General features: G+C 45.1%; 1 long non-coding RNA gene across 5 annotated transcripts; it reads left to right on the forward strand.

The window, feature by feature from the left end:
- Position 1: 1 nt before the first annotated feature.
- LOC131403239 (uncharacterized) lies at positions 2-10322 on the forward strand. Of its 5 annotated transcripts, XR_009219318.1 has the most exons (8): positions 2-243; positions 829-1335; positions 2599-2702; positions 5722-5813; positions 8291-8326; positions 8699-8919; positions 9853-10001; positions 10301-10322. It is a non-coding gene; the product is annotated as an uncharacterized LOC131403239 (long non-coding RNA). The 5 variants fall into 5 exon arrangements; XR_009219317.1 differs by lacking the exon at positions 10301-10322 and having other exon boundaries at positions 9853-10101; XR_009219319.1 differs by lacking the exon at positions 10301-10322 and having other exon boundaries at positions 8782-8919; positions 9853-10101.
- The last annotated feature ends 5541 nt before the right edge of the window (positions 10323-15863 follow it).

Raw genomic sequence — 15863 nt, forward strand, 5'->3', positions numbered from 1 at the left:
GCAGGTAAAATTCTCCCTTAAATAGGATTCTCATTATTGTTCTTTTAGGATCCGAGAGTTATTTTATTTGGGTATCGAATTGTGATTGTCACATTGTCACAGATCAGCAGTGACTTGTGCATAATGAATTACTGTTCTTTCTTACAGGTTGCAAGTAAACCTCTAATGATTGTAGGGTCTAATTAGCAACAGTGTCAACTCTTTTAACTAGAAATAATTGATTAAAAACTTTCACTGTGAGAGGTAAGTGTTCAAGAGAAAACAATGACAATTCATCCCAGGGAATTAAAAAATTCAGGGATTTCCAAAATCTAGTTCTGGCCCTATCCCTTGATATCTTAAATGCTTCGGGGGAAAGGACAATTTATTTGAACTTCCTGCATTTTTCTAGAAAGGCTACTGATAGCTAAATAAATATTTCCCCATTGAAATTTAAAATGACTTTTGGAAGCAAGGAGTTTGATCCCCTTTTTACAGATCAGAACCCCAATACTATGAAATATATTTTAATTCCCCAAGTCCTTATCAATTCTATTTAGATGAATTTGTACATGAACCTAGACTTTTATAAATCCAAAACCTATGAATAATGTGTCATGAAACTCTTGCTTTCAGGTATGAGGAAGTGAATGTCATGTCAGATCTAAATACACACATTTGTTATGAATATATATTTGTTCATGTATATATACAACCATATATATAGTTATGTATTATACAAATATCAGTTGTCCATTTATATAGAAATTATATCAATTAATGCGTGAAGATTCTGTATTAGGAGCTTTCATCTCTTCTCTCTCATTTAATAAAATATTTTGTTCAAAGGTAGGAAGAAGCAGGCTGTCTTTCTTTGTCTCTTCTTGAGCTCGAGGAAACTCCCTAGCACCCCTAAAGCAAACCTCATTGCTCAAGGTGCAGCTCAGGTTTAGCCCCACAGCACTCCCTGGACGTGGAATCTTCAGGAATGGTTTAAACCTCACCATGTGCTCTCTGAGGGCAGACAAGAATGCCTGCTTCCTTAAGCGTGCAGAATAGTAAACACTCCCCAAATTGAACTTATTCAGAGGATGAATAATATAGAGGGGAAAAAATCTAATTGCTGGGCAACTCAGTATCCCCACCAGTTCGAATCTGGGTTTTCTGCCTTCAATTTCCATGCTCATTTCATTTCCCAATTATGTCTCCCTTTTAGCTCCACCCATTCCTAAGAAACACCCAATTTAAAAAAAGCACTGGAGCTCACGTGTCACTGGATGAGAAAAGAAACTCTGTGTCACAGCATGTAATTCTGAACTATATGATTTTCCTAAAGGTCTTGGACTTCAGGTGAAAGTAAGGGAGTTTGTTCCCCAGGAACCACGTGGTCAAGGTTTCATCATACATGAGGAGCTGATAGACTGGGCCATGCGATTCAAAAAGGTTGCAGACAAGTCAATCTTGGATTAATCATCTACATCACAAGATAGAGAGCATATATGAAAATAATGGTGAAATCATTTAACTCATAACAAAATTCTCATTTGTTGATATAATTTTTCTTACTGTCCAAGAGATATTGAAAGGACACTTGTAATTAAAGAGATATTCCGGAATTTTGAAATGCTTTATACATTACAGCAGGACAGTGAGGCTACCAATTTAATAGGATGAGCTGATAAAAAATTGATTGAATTCCCATTTAAGCTGAAAAAGTGTCAATCTCACACTTGCAAATTTATTGCTCTGCATGCATTGTGCCCTGAAGATATAACAGATGCTGACGACCTAGACTTTTGATGATTTAAAGATACAATTCAAATTGTCTTTTGCCATATGCTTTTCTTCCAGAAAACAAATTTTATTCTCTTTAACGAAAATCAAAAGAATTGACATTGAGGGTTTTTTTTAATATTTCAATATTTTATTAATTTTCCTTATATTTCCATCTCTTCATCCCAACTTTATACATTCTTGTAGAAAAATTCACCATCAGAAAAAAAGATTCTTTTGGCTCCCAAGGAACTGCATTCTTCCTCTTCTTCAGATTTCCCTTTAGAACTCAGTCTTGTAAGCCATCCCTCAAGATGCTATATTATATCATTCAAGCCTGTCCCTGTGTCTTTGGTGTATAATCTACCTGACATTAAATACATTACTAAATAAATTCAATAATTACAATTTGTACTAATCAAACAATTCTCATATAAATGCATTGTATGAATTAAAATATTATTTTTTATTAAGGTAAAATCTGCTTATAGTTCAAAAAAGTAATCCTGGAATACCATATTCAGAATCACATTTGTTATTGCCAGATGCCCCATTCCATAAAACAAACAAGTGTCCTAGTCATTGAGATGGAAAATTTTTTAAATCAGTACGTATTTTCGTGTTGGGAACTCTTTTCTGCAGATTGACCTTGATTTTATTTTGCTTTCCCTGGGTGCATCAATCATGTCAAATCTTATAGGTGAGCTCTAAGATAAGTTTTGAGGTAATTTAAACAATATTATCAATTATTCAATATTATTAAATAAAAAAATATTATCCAATTATATAGTATTGTTCAGTATCATCAATAATTCTCTTCTTTCAAACTCCCCACTCTGGGTGTAGGACGTTCTGTCAGCCAGGATTCAGGAACATCCCTCAGGAAGAGAGAGCTACCTGCTGCTTTGTCTGTGTATTGTGCCCAGAGAGAGAAATATGTAATCAGACAGGTATGAACTGGCAAAATTACACAATCACTTTCTCTCACCTCTTCTTTGTCTCCAAATAAAATGTAAAGGATCTGAGAGTAACCAATAGCATCACATTTCTTCATTATTTTCTATTATTTCATTCACTCATTCAATACATTCATTTAGGAAATCAATACATCGTTTCCATGTTGGGAGTTACCTTGATCTGGCTTCCTTATACTCACATTGTTAGGTTCTGCTGAAGCAGCTCTTCTCAAGGGAATACAACCCTTAAACCACATGATGTGTTAGGCAAACACTTAGAGATTCCGTAGCACCGTATACTCATCTTGATCACAGAATAACACACATGGAATTATGATGGAAGTAAGTGTGGGTGTCTTTAGCACATGCCTCCTATTCATATCTTTACACCCAAGGTGGCGAGCACTATGCCTTACACATAGTAGGTGTGCAAAAACCAGAACTAAAGATTCAATAAATGAATGGACATATTATATTATTATTACTCTAGTAGAAGACATAAACAATGAACTGAGCATGCAAACTTGATAAGATAAAGGCTCTGCTTTCCAAGAAATCATAGTGAGGTACATGTGAAAAAGAATAGCAGGGCAATTTGAAAAGTGCCAAAATAAAGGTAGTTAGAGGTTAGCAGAGTCAACAAGAGTAGATAGTGTTACTTGGATAAATCAGATAATTCTTCATGGAAAGCTTATGTTTGAGTTGAGCTTTTAAAAATATGGGGGGATTTTTCAGTTAAAGATGAAGAGGGCCTCTTGGCAATAGATGTTTGAGCAACAAAAGTTATGCAAGATTAATAAGTTCTGGAGACCTACCATCCAACATGGGCCGATAGTTCACAATACTGTACTGTAGACTTAAAAATTTACTAGGAGGGTAGATTTATGTTAAGTATTCCTACCTCAAAAGAAAAAAAGTATTTTAAAAAAGGAAGTTAAATAAAAAAATTAAAGAGGACAGGAGGAAACATTTGGGGGTGATGAATAGGTTAAGGACTTGAGTAGTGATGGTTTCACGGGTGTATATTATCTCCGAACACATTAAGTTGTATACATTAAATATGTACAGCTTTTTGTATGTCAGTCATACCTCAATAAAGTTTTTTTAAAATGTTTTCATGTGGCATATTCAGACATTCAGAATATGACTAATACGACTGGAATGAGATGATAAAAGACTGATCATGGATGATGATGGAATAGGTAAATAATGAAAAAAAATCCCATCATATTTAAAGTACAATATTCCAGTCTTACCAAACAAAACAGCAAACAATTCATATATACTTATTACCAAAGTTGTCTCTACATTGCTAAATGTTCTGTCCAGTAAGATAATTCATGAAATAACATATTACAGAAATAATAATGGGCTGGAGGAGAGAGCATGTTTACAAATTATGTTTGTTGTTAGAATGCATCTGGCTATAAATTAAAAAGAAAAAAATCTAAAAGTGTCTTTTAAAAAATATTTATTATATCCCATAAAAAAGGCCAGAGTAATTTACTACGATGATTCTTTGCGCCAGAAAAAATAAAAGCACAATTGTTGCATTATAAAGATGGAGAAGGAAATAGGTTTCATTCCATTTGTTATTTACTTGATGAATGATGTCATAGATATCACTTTTTACAAAAAAATAGTGAAAGAATTAAAAAAAAGGCCATGATAGAATGACTCCAGGTTTAGGGAAAGGAATGAAGAAAAGCTATTCAACATCCAGCTACCTGTACAGTCTAGGGGTGCACGGAAAGCATCGCCTCCAGCCCCGCCGCTGGAGCTGATTTCCTCCCACTGTGAAGTCCGCCAGACTTATTCCAGCCCCACCCCCGCCTCTTCCCGCCCCTGGAACTGGTCTCCGCGGACAACCTCCTGGCCTGGTTCCGCCCACAGCCTGGTCCCGGCTCATTGCCCCGCCCGCACCCTTGTCCCCCCCACCCCCGGGCCTGGTGTCACTCACACCCTTGTCCCCGCCCACAGCCCGCCCCTAGAACTGGTTCCCGCCCCTAGATTCCGTCCCTGTCCCTGGTGCTGACCCAGCCCGCGTCCCAGCTTCGCACTCACTCTAGACACTGGAGACCTCCCCCGAGGCTGGGGTGCGCGGCCCCGCCCCGCCCGCCGCCTCAACCCGGAGCCCCCAAACGTCCGTCCTCCCCGAACGCCCGCCCGAGACCGGAAGCGGAAGCGCGGGCGGCGCCGTGGATGGAGCGGAGGTCTGTGCGGTGTGTCCAGTCTTCTCGGCGCGGACGGGATTCCCGTGGACCTTCGGTCGAAGGGGCGACGCGCGGTGAGTGGCGGGCGGTCCCGGCTCCGGTCGCGGTCCAGGGAGGGGCCTGGGCCGCGGGCAGCCCCGTCACGGCCCGGCGTCCCTCCGTCCCCCCGGAGCCCCGTGTACCCCGGGCTGTTCGCTCAGGGCGCCCGAGGCTGCTGTTCCTCCCGGCTCCGGGCGCCGCCGGCCCCTCCTCAGAGTCCCCGTCACCGTCCTCCGTGTGATTTTGTCCCCAGGGGGCTTATCCGCGTCTGGAGGCGGTGTTTGGATTGTTACTAATGGGGGCGCTCCTGGCATCTAGGGGGGGAGGCAGGGATGCTGCTCAGCGTCCTCCAGGGCCCAGGACGGCCCGACAGAGAATCATCCGGCCCCAGATGTCAATGGTGCGGAGGTTGGGAGACCTGCTCCAGGGCCTGAAAATCTCCCGAGCCCTGAATGAAGTGTGGGAATTGTTTACCAGTCAGCGAGCCACTTACAGGGGCCATAAATGACAAGCTTGTTTAAAGGGTCCGGAGTCAGCAAAGTGAGTTGAGGGAGTCAAGTGCGCACAGCACGGAGCTGCTTCTCCCATCTTGGGGAGCAGGTGGCTGGACAGGAATCGGGAAAATCCAGTCTCAGCCAACAGTTACAGTTAAATAAGTAAATACGAAAAAGAAAAGTAAGTGGGGTGGGCTTTCCTTCCATCACCTGTATTACTCCCTGTAAAAGGCCTCAAAAGCAATCTTTGCTTTTTTTTTCCGTTAGAAAAGAAAAGTGTCTGGGGGGCTCAAGTTTGAGTTGAAACCAGGCTCAGGGTCCACCTGTCCTCGCTGATCCGTGGATTTCTGTGTGACCAGGTGAGTACCCTGTGGACCTGGTACCAACAGGTTGCAGCAGCCTCTGCTGTGCAGAAGACTTGCCAGTGGGCTTTCCTGGGCTCAGGTTGTCAGCACAAGGACTCACTGAGAGCGAGGGTATCATGAGAAAAATTATTTATGTTTGATGGATTATATTCAAGGGAAAGATGGTAAGGTGTGTGAGGCTCTGTGTGTAAATAATTCAGAAAATACAGTTACTTGCAAAGAAGAACACATTAAACAAATATATGTAAATAAGTGTAAATATGTGTAACAGTAAAGAAATATAGACTTACCTGCATTCCGAATTCTCAAAAGTCAGGATTTCATCTATAAATATAAATATATAAATGTTTTACGTGTATATGTAGTATTACAAGACATCTCATTAAATATTAGCAGGGATGCTCAGCAACATTCCTCAGGCCTATTCAATTTGACTTCTAAAGACCTATAAATGCTCCACAAAGATTCAAAATCTTACAGACACCTGGAGAAAAATATGATTTGAACTTCATGTTAGTAACAGAAATGTAAAGTTAAATTGACCAGCAGCCGGATTTATTTTCAGCATATTGTTGTTTATGAGATTTCAAATCATTTGGAGGAATATTAAGCAACACCTTTTAGATAGAAGGGTAGGGCACTAGTCTCCAAAAAGATTGTCCTCTCCACCTCACATTCTAAAGGGAATTAACTTTGCTTCTTGAATCCTTTCTGAAATAACAGTCTGGTGATTCACGTTGAAGACAATCTTGTTAAGTAATTTTATATATAATTGTTGGCCTCTCCTAATTGTGTGTGTATGTCTGTGTGCCTTTTTCATTCTAGCATTCCTGGGACGTTCTTGAGGGAATGTGTGCTTGTCATGCAGTAGATATTCTTTGAGTGCACAATTTATGGTGACCCACCATCATCATTTATTCAGAACAGAGGGGTTTTCCAGGACACAGGACATTAAGCGTTCAAACCAGGATGGTTCCTCATCTGATGAGCCAGGCTCTGGGCCAGGTGCGTGGGGACCTGGAGAACCAAACAGACCTTGTCCCACCTCCATGGGATTTATATTCTGTTAGGGAATTTGGATTTTAGACAGTTAATGATGAGAGTGATTTGGGAGTTTGGCACAAGGGGACTAAACCGGAGGGGGCAGGGAAGCCCTCTTGAGAAGGACTGATATTTAGCTTGAGAGCTAGAGTTGGGACTGGATTTAGGTGGTTGGAGGGTTAGACTGGAGTGAGGGTGTGGGAGTTTGTTCAAGAGAGCGTTTCAGGCAGAGGGACCCGCATGAGGACACCCCTGAAGCAGAGAGCCTGGTGTGTCCCTGAACTGAGAAGAGGGATGGCTGAGCCGAGTCAACACAGGGGGAGGGGTGTGAGCCAGACCAGCGAGGGGAACAGGCTGGACCAGGTCAGGCGTGACTTTGGACTCTGTTCTAAGACCAGTGGGAAGACACTGGAGAGGTGCGAGCAGATGGGTGATGTCATTGGCGTTTGGTCTAAGCATGTGGGTTAAAATGGACTTCATGGTTAAGAATGAAGACTTAAGAGGCAGATAGGAGGTGTTGGGAAGAAGGTTACGAATAAGGTGATTGTTCCCTAGGCCTGGGTGATGGCTGTGGAGTAGGAAAGAAATAGAAAGAAAAGACCTTGGAGTGTAGAACCGCGAGAAGGTAACGGTACTTTCTTGCTTGGATGTGTCAGATGGCACAGGGCACTGACTGTGCTCCTCGCTGCTGTCCGTGCAGACCTGCAGGCACCCCCTCACCCAGGTCTGTGTGTTCACCCCACTTAGCCACTCACAGGCCTCCCTCCACATCCTAAAGGAAGTCAGGCCTTACTTGTGAGGGGGTTGTCTCAGACGGGAGACACCGAGGAGAGCCCCTCCAGGCATCAGAGCAGCCCCTTCAGCCTCTCCCTCAGGCTCCTCCCCCTCCACTCTCTGGCTTTCCATCCTCAGAAGGACCCCTGCTCAGTATTCCATGTCCCCATGTTCTTCCTCCCTCAGGCTTGAGAAGGGTGGGCAGCCAGTGGGGTGGACATCATCTGTACCTTCCACTCTTACCCCCGCATGTCCTGGGCTGGACAGAGAGCAACTCTACTGGGAGCTGAGCCATGAGAGCCAGGGCGTCACCCACCTGGGCTCCTTCACCCTGGATGGGGACAGCCTCTACATCAGTGTGGAGGGGCTGGGCTACAGCCGTGCTCTCTGTCCCTATCATAGTTCTGTGTTGCCTCCATTGCTCTAAAGTGAGCTGTGATCCATCTCTGTCTCCTTGTGGTCGGGGTGCAGTCTTCTGGGGTGGTGACTGGGGCCAGCCACCTTCCATCTCGTTTCATCCCCCCTGAACACCCCTCCCCTCTTCCCCTCTGCTTTCCCCCCTGCTTTCCCCACAAAGCTCCCTACATCCTCCCTCTCCCTTAATCCTTTATGTTCACCCCAACTCTTGCTCAGCTCCTCTCGCCTTCTCTCCACAGCTGACACCTATGGAGCTGTGGCCCTGACTACTACCAGTGAGTATTCCTGGCCCTCATCTCCTGGGTTCCATCCCCATTTGGGGTTGGGGAGCAGTGGTTCTCCTGCACCCGCTGTCCTTGGTGAGAGAAGGACCTGGAAGGGCCCTAACTCATCCCTTCTCTCTCTCCCGTGTTCTGGTGGAGAGTTCCAGCCCAGGGTGAGAAAGCCTTAGTGACAGACGTGTTCTCCACCACATTCTGACCCCACGTGGTTTTCACTTTAATTCTCCTAAAGCCTCGCGCTTGGTCCTCCTTTTCCAGGTATCCCGTATGTCTGTCCAGTGTTCTGCCCGTCCATCTGTCTCTCCTCCGAGTTCAGTCTCTCTTGTTCACCTATCTCTCTCTCTCTCGGGCTCCTCTCATCCACAGGCTTGCTCATCCCTCTACTCACACAGTCACCCCTCCCCTCACTCTCATTTATGCTTCACCTGTGAATGGTGGTCCTGGGACAGCCACTGCTGGAGCCCGGGTGAGCCTGGGGGCTCCTCCCACTCTGTCCCTCCCTGAGACAGCCCTCGCCACAGCTCCCGAGCCGGCCACCACGTCCCTGCATACTTGATCATCACCTGTGCCACCAGAAGCCACCACAGGTGTCTGGGGGCCCCTTTTCCTTCCCAAGAGAAGCTCTCCAGCCCCACACCTCCACCAGCCAGTTGTGATCCAGGAGCTGGGCAGCCACAGTGTGAGATTCTGGTTTTGAGGAAATGGTGCTGATCACAAAGATTATACCAATGATTCAGTCTGAGGCCAGCCCTCAGAGAGCCCCTAGCCTCGTGAAATTAACACACCAATATAACACTGTGTGGGAGGTTTCGGGAAGAGGCACTGGCATAGTTTGCAGAGGAAGAGCTTGCTAGAGAAAGTTTCACCTGAATAGAGTCTTTAAGAATGAGCAGGAGAGACCCAGGCAGGTAGAGGATGAAGAGTTTTTCTGGCAGAGAGGATTCCATGAGCAAAGGCTTGCACCAGAAACAACATGCCATATGCGGAGAATTGAAACGAATTTGGGTTGCGTGAAGCATGAAGTTTAACCCGCGGTACATGGATAAAATGAGACTGAAAGGTCAGCAGGAGCCAGATTGAGTAGAGCCTTGAGTGCCAGGTCAAGAAGGTTGAACTAGACACTGAAGGCCATAGGGAGCCATGGGTGGTACTAGAGCAGTGGTGGCCCTAGTGAGGTATTCATTTCAGAAAGATTCTTCTAGTGGTCAATGTAGAACATCCTTTAGACAGAGCATCCAGTGAGCCTGCTGGGGTGTTGGTCCGGGTGAAGGAAGTTAAGTCCCCTGAGCTGGGACAGGGATGGAGAGGGAGTGTGTGTGAGGACCAGTGTTCAAGGTGAATGGGTGTTACTGGGAGGGAGGAGGAGCTGAGCAGATGTGCTGGTTCTGACTTGGGTGACCACACGGGTGGGTGGTGGTGCCCCTGGGAGAGAAGACGACAGATGATAATGAGTGCAGGACTCTGGTGTGGTCTCAGGCCAGCTCTCAGTGATGGCCATCGCTCTCCCTCTCGTCTTGCAGCTTTGGGACACAACCTGAAGACCCTCACAGTCACCTTCCCCATCTCCACCCTCCAGTATTCATCAGACAGGAGCAATGGCTCAGCCACGTTCCACTCCACTGAGAGGGTCCTGCAGAGCCTGGGGAGACCCTGGTCCCAGCAGCTCCTGGTGGGTTAAATCCCACCCAGCCCCTCCCCCAACCCCTGTCCCTCCTGCTCCTCCTCCTCCTCCTTCCTCCCCAGCTGGATCCTTGTTCAAGAAGAGCAGCCTGGGCCTCTTCTCCTTGAGTTGCAGACTGTTCTCCCTCAGGTAAGACCCTCCCCTGAGCATTTGCCCCTAATGACCACTTTTGTGACCACCCCTCTCTCAGTCTCCCCACTGTCCTCCCATTTCCTCCTTCCTGTTCTGGCCCCCCTCCAGAGGTTTCAGGACCTCTCTCTAGATTCCCCACGTACCTCTCTCCCCAGGCCTGAGAAGGATGGGGGAGCCACCTGAGTGGACGCTGTCTGCACCCACCGCCGTGACCCCGTGGGCCACCATGCCTCTGTGCTGGGAGCTGACAGTCTCCACGTGTCTGCTCTTCCTCTCGGTGGCTCCAGGCTCTGCACCCTGGAGTTTATGCATGCAGAGAGAACACCAGCTGCATTTCCCCAGCATCAGCTGGAACCTCAGCAACCCGGAGCCCACATCCTCGGAGTACACCGCCCTGCTGAGGGTCACCCAGGACCAGGTGGGTTCTCCCCTGTCCCATCTCTCCTTGCCCTGAAGGCACCCTCATTCCTCCGTCTGACTTACATCTGTTAACATGGTTGTTTCAGTCCTTCACTTTCCCTGCGTGTCTGGGTTCTCTCAGTTTCCAGAGGTGATGTCCTAGCTGCCTTCCCTATTTCTCACATGGGTAAACTGAAGCTCAGAATGGGGAGTATTGTATCTAAGGTCACACAATGAGTTAGGGGCAGAGCCAGGATTTGAAGTCAGGTCTCCCTTGCCCCAAGGTCTGTGATCTGTCACTGGCTGCAGTGGCCCCCTGCGTCTCCAGGAGACCTCCATCTCTCCCATTCTCCCTCGCGTTTGTTCTAGGTCACCAAGCTCTACAGAGGCAGCCAGCTGTGAGACATATTCCACTCCTGCCTGGTCACCGACTTGATGTAGGTTGAGGATATTGGAAGCATTGGCTGAGCTGGTGGCTGATGGCTCTGAGCTCCCGTGACACATCCTTGATCTGGAAGTCACTGACATGGTGCCCATTCTCCCCCACATCCCTGTCAGCTAATCCTACCATCTCCTTCCATAGGTGTTCGGGGGTTGAGAAAAGCATTAACATTTGGGGCCACCAACCTCCAGCATCCTCCTCCTCCTCCTCTTTTGGAGACTTTCAACAAATATCAGCAGTCTAACCGTGCTCTCCAATAGTGGAGCCACTAACCACATGGGGCAATTTAAATTTTTTATACACCTGTTGGGATACGATTCACATATTGTGTGTGGGGGGGGGCTGTATTTTTTAGGTTTTTCTATATACAATATCTTCACCTCTGCAAAACAAATAGTTTTACCATTTCCCTTCCAATCTGGGTTTCTTTTATTCCTTTTTCTTGCCTAATTGCCCTCATTAGAAACTCTAGTACCTGTGATTAACATATCAGATGAGGGAAGACATCATGGTCTTGTCCCTGGTCTTAGGGGGAAATTTTCAGTCTTTCCGCATTGCATATGGTGTTAGCTGTGGGTTTTTCATCGTAGCTATTTATAGGTTGAGAAAGTTTTTTTCTATTCCTAATTTGTTGAGTGTTTTCTTTTTTAGACATGAAGGGTGTTGTATTTTGTGAAATTCTTTTCTATGTATATGGTCAAAATTACGTGGTATTGGCCGTTATTCTATTAATATGGTGTATTACATAATCAAGTTTTCAGATATTAAGCCACCGCTCCAACTAGAGGTGAGAGATTCAGACGTTCTCAAGTCTGTCCTGGGCGTGCCACAGGCCTGAGCCCTTGTGGCCTTCTAGATGCCCACAAATACACTGGAGCTTTTCAAAGCCCCCTGTGGACATCTCATTCCCCCAATTTTTCTTCTAAGTTTTTGGCTCACCTCTTGCCTGCCTCAGCTAGTGTCACTCCCTCAGGCAACTACAATAGAAAACAATTAGCGCTGATTGTTTTTAGCAAGTGCCCTGGGGACAGACTTTCCTCCCTGGGCAAGCTCTGAGTCAAGTAACGAAAAGCCCTGAACATGGGGCGTTTTCGGGGAGCTGCCAGGCAGGTCAGCTAGTTGCAGTTGGGTGGGGAGGGGTCTTTTCAGAGCTCCACACCCATTATGGCTGCTGTGCTGCGGGTTGTCTCAGCCACCATGGTTCTGAGACTGACGGTTTTTACAGTTATGGAGGATGTTGTGAGAGCAGGATGGAAATAGTGCAAGTTATAGTGCCACGAAGTTTGCTCCCTTTATCAAGATTCCACCGTGTGTCTTCACTAAACCCTCCTCAGATTCTTACAAGCCTTTGATTAATTTCTAGACTTCTGAAAAGTTGATTTCGACCATTTTTACCAGTGTTCTCATTGTTTGTATGCATTTGCAGAAGTCCTTACTCCAAAGTTTCAAAAATGTTCTCCCTGTGGTTATTTATTTATAAATTAATTACTTGAAATGAAATTACATGAAAAATTCAGTTCCTCACTCACACGCACTAGCCACCTTTTAAGTGCTCAATAACAACATGGGGCTAATAATGAGTGTATTTGGTAGTGCAGACAAATGTTGACATTATTGCAGAAAGTTCTCTTGAACAGGACCCAGAAGCAGGGAATCTAGAATCAGGGTAGAATTCTAGACACCCTTGTTCATATTTGTGCCCTTCCAGGTCTGTCCCCCACAGTAACCACACTGGAGTGGACTCCCTGTGTACCTTGCCGCTTTGGCACAGAGACTGGACAGAGTTGCCATCTATGAGGAATTCCTGCAGCTGAGCCAGAATGGTACCCAGCTGCAGAACTTGACCCTGGACAGGAAGAGTGTCCTTGGGGATGGTAAGGCTCCCTGCTCATTGGGAAAGGAAGTGAAGCCTTTCTGGGGACTCTGGATGCTTGGCGCTGAGAGAGCATTGAACTTTCTCAGGCTGGCAGGAGGTGGCATAGTCCCCCAGTCTTTACCCACCCTTGAGAGAGAGAAAAGGACACCAGTGTAATGTAGGAGGCCCTCACCTTCTCCTAGACAGTCTGTGACCTCATACTAGTCACCTCCCCTCTCTGGACTTTTGTTTCCTCATGTCGGCACTGAAACCCACTGGGCCAGATGGTCAGTGAGGGCCTCCAGCTGTGTGTGAAGCAGACTTGCAGGTTTGGGCGTCATGTGGTTTCTGATCCACAGGCTATAGTTTGCCAAGTCCCGCTCTAGATGAGCACCAATGCACTAGAACTTTCTGCAGTGGTGGAATGTTCTATATCTGTGCTGAACAGTGCATAGCCACATGTGGCTGTTGAGTGCTCGAAGGATGGTATTGGGACTGGTCTTTATTGTTACTGAGTTTTAATGTTACTGAGGTACCAGAATTTTTATTTTATTTAACTAAAATTAATTTTAATTCAAAAAGAGACTTGTTGCTGCTCCATATCAGACAGCACACCTCTAAGGGGTTGTCTGGATAGAGGTACAAGAAGGGGGACATGCACCCTCCCACCAAGCCCACTGGGTGCTGTGTGTCCTACCCTCCGGGAGTTTATGTTGTAGCTGGCAATAACAAGAATAGAGAATTGAAACTTATCAATTAATTGATGTGAACAAACTCATACTTGCAGGCAGAAATCAGAGAAGACTTCCTGCAGGATATTACATTGTAGGTTAATCCTAGAAAATGAATATTAAGCAAATAGATAAAGTAGAAGGGGATGAATGTGTTTCTAGGCAGGGAAGAACACTTTTGAGTGGGAATTTACAAATTTAGAGAGATCCCATAGGCTTGCCAACTGTGATGACCCATTCTCCCCCCAGCCGTCCTAAGAAAGTCCAGCTCAAATTCAGTCCTCTGTGCCCAGAGGTATGAATTTGGTTTAATTTATTAAACTTTTGTTCTGTGATAACGGCCTTGGATTTTGTAGGAATGTGTGGTCACGTTTTAGAGATGGAAACTAAAATGGGGTGAAACATGATGATGTCTACTTGACTTTAATATTTCATTGAAAACATGGGATGAATCAAGGTTGGCAAGTGTTAATAATTTATACATTGATAAAATGTTGTTTTAATTGGATGGAATATACATGGTTAAATTAGATGATGGATGTTTATGAGACTGTTCCCTTTATTTTTCTGTGTCTAAAAAGTTCTATTAAAAAGAGTGAACCACACTCACATGCATTCTCCATTTGATTCACTTCCAGAATATTCTCCCAACAGAGATGACACCTTGACTGAGAAGCCTGGTAAACCTGCAGGAAGCCCCAGCCCACGGAAGGTGGCGAGAATCTTGATGCTGTGCCTCATCAAAGAGAACCATGCGCACAGGGTCTTGGATGATGAGGAAAGTTGGCCAACCCTTGTCAAGGACGGTTGAGGCACAGTGGGGTCAGCAGGAGCCCTGGGGCGATGACAGGAGGTGGCTCACCCCAGCACTTGTCTCCCCAGACCACCCCGTCTGGGCCCTCATCCTCATCTGCTTGGCGGGAATCCTGGTGCTCATCACAGGCCTGATCTGCTGTCTCCTGGTAAGCCATGACGTGTTGCTTGTCTTCTTACTATTGGGTTGTAAGAGCTCTTTATATATTATAAATACACGTCCTTTTCTAGGGATATGTTTTGCAGATGTTTTCTCCCAGTCTGTGTGTGGCTCGCCTTCTCCTTCACAACATGAGTCATTGGGTAAATGAAAGTGACAGTCATCATGAGATTCCACCACACTTGAGAATGGCTAAAATTAAAAAGACTGACTATAGCAAGTGTTGTTGAAGATGTCAAGTCACTGAAACTCTCATCGAGTGCTGGTGAAAAATAGCTTGAATGCGTATTTAATAATTACATACGTCTACCCAGCAATTCCTCCCCTAGGAATCCATCCAAGGGAAATAAACCCGTATGTCTATACACAGACTTGTACACACATGTTGATAACAACCTATTTATAGTATACAAAAACGGAAAACAACCCAAATGTCCGTCTACTGGTGAACGGATACAGAAAGTGTGGTATTTCCCCACAGTGGAATACTATATAACCATAAAAAAGAATGAATTATTATTTTTTTCTTTTTTAATTATTTTATTGAACTTATAAAGGGTTTTAACATTGTGTAATTTCGGGTGTTCATTATTATTTGTGAATTTCTGTATAGACTGCATGGTGCTCACCAACAGTAGTCTAACTTTTATCCATCACCATGCATATGTGCCCCTTTAACTCTTTCACTCAACCCCCAGCCCCCATCCCCTCTGGTAACCACTAATCTGTTCTCTTTATCCCTGTGTATGTTTATCTTCTACATATGAGTGAAATAATGCATATTTGTCTTTGTCTGGCTTATTTCATTTAACAGCTGACCCTCCAGGTCCATCCAGGTTGTTGCAAACAGGACGACCTTGTCTTTTGTTTCTGGCTGAGTAGTATTCCATTGTATATAACACATACCACATCTTCTTTATCCATTCATCTGTAGCAGGGCACTTGGGTTGCTTCCATGTCTTGCCTATTGTGAATAATGCCTCAGTGAACACAGGGGTGCATAAATCTCTTTGAATTGTTGATTTCAATTTCTTTCGATAAATACCCAGTAGTGGGATAGCTGAAAAGTATGGTATTTCTATTTTTAATTTTTTGAGAAATCTCCATACTGTTTTCCCTGGTGGCTGCACCAGTTTGCATTCCCACCAGCAGTGTGTGAGGGTGCCCTTTTCTCCTTATCCTCTCCAACATTTGTTATTTTTTGTCTTGGGAATTATAGCCATTCTGATAGGTGTAAGGTGATCTCTCATTGTAGTTTTGATTTGAATATCCCTAATAATTAGTGATGTTATACATCTTTTCATGTGTCTGTTGGCCT

The sequence above is a fragment of the Diceros bicornis genome, unplaced genomic scaffold, assembly GCF_020826845.1.
Source record: "Diceros bicornis minor isolate mBicDic1 unplaced genomic scaffold, mDicBic1.mat.cur scaffold_61_ctg1, whole genome shotgun sequence".
NCBI classification, from domain to species: Eukaryota; Metazoa; Chordata; class Mammalia; order Perissodactyla; family Rhinocerotidae; genus Diceros; species Diceros bicornis.